At 45.1% G+C, this 6220-nt stretch overlaps 1 pseudogene; it reads right to left on the bottom strand.

Moving 5' to 3' along the window:
- Positions 1–322: 322 nt before the first annotated feature.
- The window catches only part of LOC123170788 (uncharacterized), a 46991-nt pseudogene continuing 41093 nt past the window's right edge, over positions 323–6220 (bottom strand).

Genomic DNA, 6220 nt, shown 5'->3' with positions numbered 1-6220 from the left:
ATTGCAGCTCCAGGACTGCCCAGGCCAACGTACCTCTCACCCATGTGCCTAGAGAGTCAGCGGGTGAAGGGCTGGGCACAATAGGAACTAGTGTAGCACTCGTTGGGGAAGCGCGGGCGCTGGCATACATTGCAATCCGCTCCCTGTGTAGCAGTCTACGCTGGAGCGATGCATCACCAGCCACCATCTGCCGCATCAAACTCCACTTGCAGCCAAAGCAGCGCCTACAAGAGGGAAACGACGCTGAGACGCCGCCACTGCCCGGTCCGGGAGGCCGGACCTGGGATTTCTCCCGGTGCTCGAGGAGGAGATCTGGTCAGGGTCATGCCAACGCCTCCAAGGAGGTGACGGCACCCTCAGGCATCGCCATTAACAGCGCAGGCCGTCGCCGTGCAGGGATTTCGCCCCGACCCATGAACAAGGACCTCAGATGCAGTGGTAGACCGGACTTGGAGTAGAACGTCGGAGAAGACCAGCACACATGGAGGGATGTCTAGGAACATTGTTGTCGCAGGAGGAGCACCGACCGGCGCAGCGCCAGCAGGCCGGCCACCGCGGGGAGCGCGACGAGCAGGCGACAGCAGCCACCTGCACTGCGCCGCCGCCGCGCCCGCCCGCAGCCACCGCCGCCAGGAACCGCTGGGGCACCGCAAAGCAGCAGCCGTCAAGGACCGCCGCGCATGTGCTCACCCGCCCAGCGGCTACCACCGGCGGCGGCCGGGAGGGGTGGAAGGAGGGGGACGGGTGGGTTGGGGCAGAAACGCGCAGCCCAGATCTAGGCGCCCTCATCTCTGCCGCTCGCAGCAGCGGCCGGCCGCTGCCACAGCAGCACCACCGCGCACGCGTTCCACACCATCCCGGCCTCCCCTGAGCGCAGACGACCGCCTGCCTCGCCACCGCACGCTCCCGCCGCTCCAGCGCACAAACAGCAGCGCGCGAGCTCACGGACAAGGGCCCCGCCGCCGCCGTCCACCGGCGAGGTCTTTGCCCGCCGGTATCCTTCGGCGACGGCGAGGGGAGGGAGGGGAGGAGGGGAATTTGAGGTGGCGGCTAGGGTTTCGCCACCCAGAGTCGCCCCCTGGGAGCGACGCGGGGGCCGGGGGGGGGTGCTCACGCGAGATTGGTTCTACCGACGTGCTTTGCACACAGCTGGCTGGCGGGTGTCTGTTTCTCCAACTTTAGTTGAACCGAGTGTGACTACGCCCGGTCCTTGAGAAGGATAAAACAACACTAACTTGACGAAGTATCATTGTGTTTTTGATGCGTAGGTAAGAACGGTTCTTGCTCAGCCCGTAGCAGCCACGTAAAACTTGCAACAACAAAGTAGAGGACGTCTAACTTATTTTTGCAGGGCATGCTGTGATGTGATATGGTCAAGACATGATGCTAAATTTATTGTATGAGATGATCATGTTTTGTAACCGAGTTATCGGCAACTGGCAGGAGCCATATGGTTGTCGCTTTATTGTATGAAATGCAATCGCCATGTAACTGCTTTACTTTATCACTAAGCGGTAGCAATAATCGTAGAAGCAATATTTGGCGAGACGACAATGATGCTACGATGGAGATCAAGGTGTCGCGCCGGTGACGATGGTGATCATGACGGTGCTTTGGAGATGGAGATCAAAGGCACAAGATGATGATGGCCATATCATATCACTTATATTGATTGCATGTGATGCTTATCCTTTATGCATCTTATTCTGCTTTGTTTGATGGTAGCATTATAAGATGATCTCTCACTAAATTTCAAGGTAAAAGTGTTCTCCCTGAGTATGCACCGTTGCCAAAGTTCGTCGTGCCGAGCCACCACGTGACGATCGGGTGTGATAAGCTCAACGTTCATCTACAACGGGTGTAAGACAGTTTTGCACACGCAGAATACTCGGGTTAAACTAGACGAGCCTAGCATATGCAGATATGGCCTCGGAACACTGAGGCCGAAAGGTCGAGCGTGAATCATATAGTAGATATGATCAACATAGTGATGTTCACCATTGAAAACTACTCCATCTCACGTGATGATCGGTTATGGTTTAGTCGATATGGATCACGTGATCACTTAGATTATTAGAGTGATGTCTATCTAAGTGGGAGTTCTTAAGTAATATGATTAGTTAAACTTTAATTTATCATAAACTTAGTCCTGGTAGTATTAGCATGTCTATGTTGTAGATCAATAGCTCGCGTTTAGCTCCCCTGTTTTATTTTCTATATGTTCCTAGAGAAAACTAAGTTGAAAGATGTTAGTAGCAATGATGCGGATTGGATCCGTGATCTGAGGATTATCCTCATTGCTGCACAGAAAAATTATGTCCTTAATGCACCACTAGGTGACAGACCGATTGCATGAGCAGATGCACACGTTATGAACGTTTGGCAAGCTCGATATGATGACTACTTGATAGTTTAGTGCACCATGCTTTACGGCTTAGAATCGGGACTTCAAAGATGTTTTGAACTCCATGGAGCATATGAGATGTTCCAAGAGTTGAAATTAGTATTTCAGACTCATGCCATGTCAAAAGGTATGAGACCTTTGACAAGCACTTTGCCTACAAGATGGAGGAGAATTGCTCAGCTAGAGAGCATGTTCTCAGAATGCCTTAGTACTACAATCACTTGACTCAAGTGGGAGTTAATCTTCCAGATAAGATAGTGATTGACAGAGTTCTCTAGTCACTATCACCAAGTTACTAGAACTTCGTGATGAACTATAATATGCAAGGGATAACGGAAACGATTCCCAAGCTCTTCGTGATGCTGAAATCGACGAAGGTAGAAATCGAGAAAAGCATCAAGTGTTGATGGTTGACAAGACCACTAGTTTCAAGAAAAGGGCAAAGGGAAGAAGGGCAACTTCAATAAGAATGGCAAACGAGTTGCTTCTCAAATGAAGAAGCCCATGTCTGGACCTATGCCTGAGACTAAGTGCTTCTACTGCAAAGGGACTTGTCACTAGAAGCGGAACTGCCCCAAGTATTTGGTGGATAACAAGGATGGCAAAGTGAACAAAGGTATATTGGATATACATGTTATTGATGTGTACTTTACTAGTGTTTATAGAAACCCCTTGGCATTTGATACTGGTTCAGTTGCTAGGAGTAGTAACTCGAAACGGGAGTTGCAGAATGAACAGAAACTAGTTAAAGGCGAGGTGACAATGTGTGTTGGAAGTAGTTCCAAGATTGATATGATCATCATCGCACACTCCCTATACTTTCGGGATTAGTGTTGAACATAAATAAGTGTTATTTGGTGTTTGCGTTGAGCATGAATATGATTTGATCATGTTTATTGCAATACGGTTATTCATTTAAGTTAGAGAATAATTGTTGTTCTGTTTACATGAATAAAACCTTCTATGGTCATACACCTAATGAAAATGGTTTGTTGGATCACGATCGTAATGATACACATATTCATAATATTGAAGCCAAAAGATGCAAAGTTAATAATGATAGTGCAACTTATTTGTGGCACTGCCGTTTACGTCATATTGCTGTAAAGCGCATGAAGAAACTCCATGCTGATGGGATTTTGGAATCACTTGATTATGAATCACTTGATGCTTGCGAACCATGCCTTATGGGAAAGATGACTAAGACTCCGTTCTCCGGAACAATGGAGCGAGCAACTGACTTATTGGAAATAATACATACTGATGTATGCCATCTGATGAGTGTTAAGGCTTGCGGCGAGTATCGTTATTTTCTGACCTTCACAGATGATTTGAGCAGATATGGGTATATCTACTCGATGAAACATAAGTCTGAAACATTTGAAAGTTCAAAGAATTTCAGAGTGAAGTAGAAAATCATCATAACAAGAAAATAAAGGTTCTACGATCTGATCGTGGAGGAAAATATTTGAGTTAAGAGTTTGGTCTTCATTTGAAACAATGCCGAATAGTTTCGCAACTTACGCCACCCGAACACCATAGCGTAATGGTGTGTCCGAACATCTTAACCGTACTTTATTAGATATGGTGCAATCTATGATGTCTCGTACCAATTTACCACTATCGTTTTGGGGGTATGCATTAGAGACAGTTGTATTCACGTTAAATAGGGCACCATCTAAATCCGTTGAGGCGACACCATATGAACTGTGGTTTGGCAAGAAACCAAAGTTGTCGTTTCTTAAAGTTTGGGGCTGCGATGCTTATGTGAAAAACCTTCAACCTGATAAGCTCGGACCCAAATCGGCGAAATGTATCTTCATAGGATACCCAAAGGAGACAGTTGGCTACACCTTCTATCACATATCCGAAGGCAAGACATTCGTTGCTAAGAATGGATCCTTTCTAGAGAAGGAGTTCCTCTCGAAAGAAGTGAGTGGGAGGAAAGTAGAACTTGATGAGGTAATTGTACCTGCTCCCTTATTGGAAAGTAGTTCATCACAGAAATTTGTTCCTGTGAATCCTACACCAATTAGTGAGGAAGCTAATGATAATGATCATGTAACTTCAGATCAAGTTACTACCGAACCTCGTAGGTCAACTAGAGTAAGATCCGCACCAGAGTGGTACGATAATCCTGTTCTGGAGGTCATGTTACTTGACCATGACGAACCTACGAACTATGAGGAAGTGACGATGAGCCCAGATTCCGTGAAATTGTTTGAGGCCATGAAATCTGAGATGGGATCCATGTATGAGAACAAAGTATGGACTTTGGTTGACTTGCCCGATGATCAGAAAGCCATAGAGAATAAATGGATCTTCAAGAAGAAGACTGATGCTGACGGTAATGTTACTGTCTACAAAGCTCGACTTGTTGCAAAAGGTTTTCGACAAGTTCAAGGGGTTGAATGCGATGAGACTTTCTCACCCATAGCGACTCTTAAGTCCGTCCGAATCATGTTAGTAATTGCTGCATTTTATGAAATCTGGCAACTGGATAACAAAACTGCAATCCTTAATGGATTTATTAAAGAAGAGTTGTATATGATGCAACCAGAAGGTTTTGTCAATCCTAAAGGTTCTAACAAAATGTGCAAGCTCCAGCGATCCATCTGTGGACTGGTGCAAGCATCTCGGAGTTGAAATATACGCTTTGATGAGTTGACATATTGAAAGTGGGAACTATTAGCTGGAGTAGCTCCGTGTAGAGCATTATAGACATAGAAATATGCAAAATACTTGCGGATCTGAATGTGACAGACCCGTTGACTAAAATTATCTCACAAGCAAAACATGATCACACCTTAGTACTATTTGGGTGTTAATCACATAGCGATGTGAACTAGATTACTGACTCTAGTAAACCCTTTGGGTGTCGGTCACATGTCGATGTGAACTATGGGTGTTAACCACATAAAGATGTGAACTATTGATGTTAAATCACATGGCGTTGTGAACTAGATTATTGACTCTAGTGCAAGTGGGAGACTGAAGGAAATATGTCCTAGAGGCAATAATAAAGTTATTATTTATTTCCTTATTTCATGATAAATGTTTATTATTCATGCTAGAATTGTATTAACCGGAATCATAATACATATGTGGATACATAGACAAACAGAGTGTCACTAGTATGCCTGTAACATCCCAATATTTCAATTTGGAATGTTATACATAGATCATCATTTGCATATCATGATTTATTGCATTTTGACAAATCCTCAATAAATCCTAAGCAACTCAAGGACCCTCGGAGAGAGTTTGGGATTTTCTCAAATTTTCTTATTTGATTTTCAAACGAGGATTGTGATTTTTAATTATTTTTCTCTCCGGAAAAATATTTCAATTTATAAATAAACGAGAGGAGAAAATATGACTTCTCCAAAAATATTGAATTACTGGAGGGAAAATGTTAAAATCATTATTTGGAATTTATTGGATTTTATTTGCAATTTTTATTGCATTTAAAAATATGCATGTTTTCAAAATATTTATTTTTAATTTTAAAAATGTTCACCCTATTCTAGATTTTCTAACTAGACGGGGAAAATTTATTTCGTATTTTTCTGATTTTTATTTATTTTTCTACAAAATATTTTCCGCGGAACATATTTAAAAAAAAAATACGCCGCGCCGGCTGGGCCGAGCCCAACCGAGCCCACCCGCGCTCTCCTTCCTCCCCACGCGCCGCCGGAGTCCGGCCACGCCACGGAGCTCGCCGCCGCCTCGGTGCCCCCTTCCCCAAGCCTCTAGCCCCCCCTCCACATATACCCCGCCCCCCCTCCGTTTCTCCTCACCCGAGCCACCGCTGCC

Source organism: Triticum aestivum, chromosome 7D, assembly GCF_018294505.1.
Source record: "Triticum aestivum cultivar Chinese Spring chromosome 7D, IWGSC CS RefSeq v2.1, whole genome shotgun sequence".
NCBI classification, from domain to species: domain Eukaryota; kingdom Viridiplantae; phylum Streptophyta; class Magnoliopsida; order Poales; family Poaceae; genus Triticum; species Triticum aestivum.
Note: the sequence above shows the minus strand (reverse complement) of the source record. Positions and strands in the feature narration are given on the sequence as shown.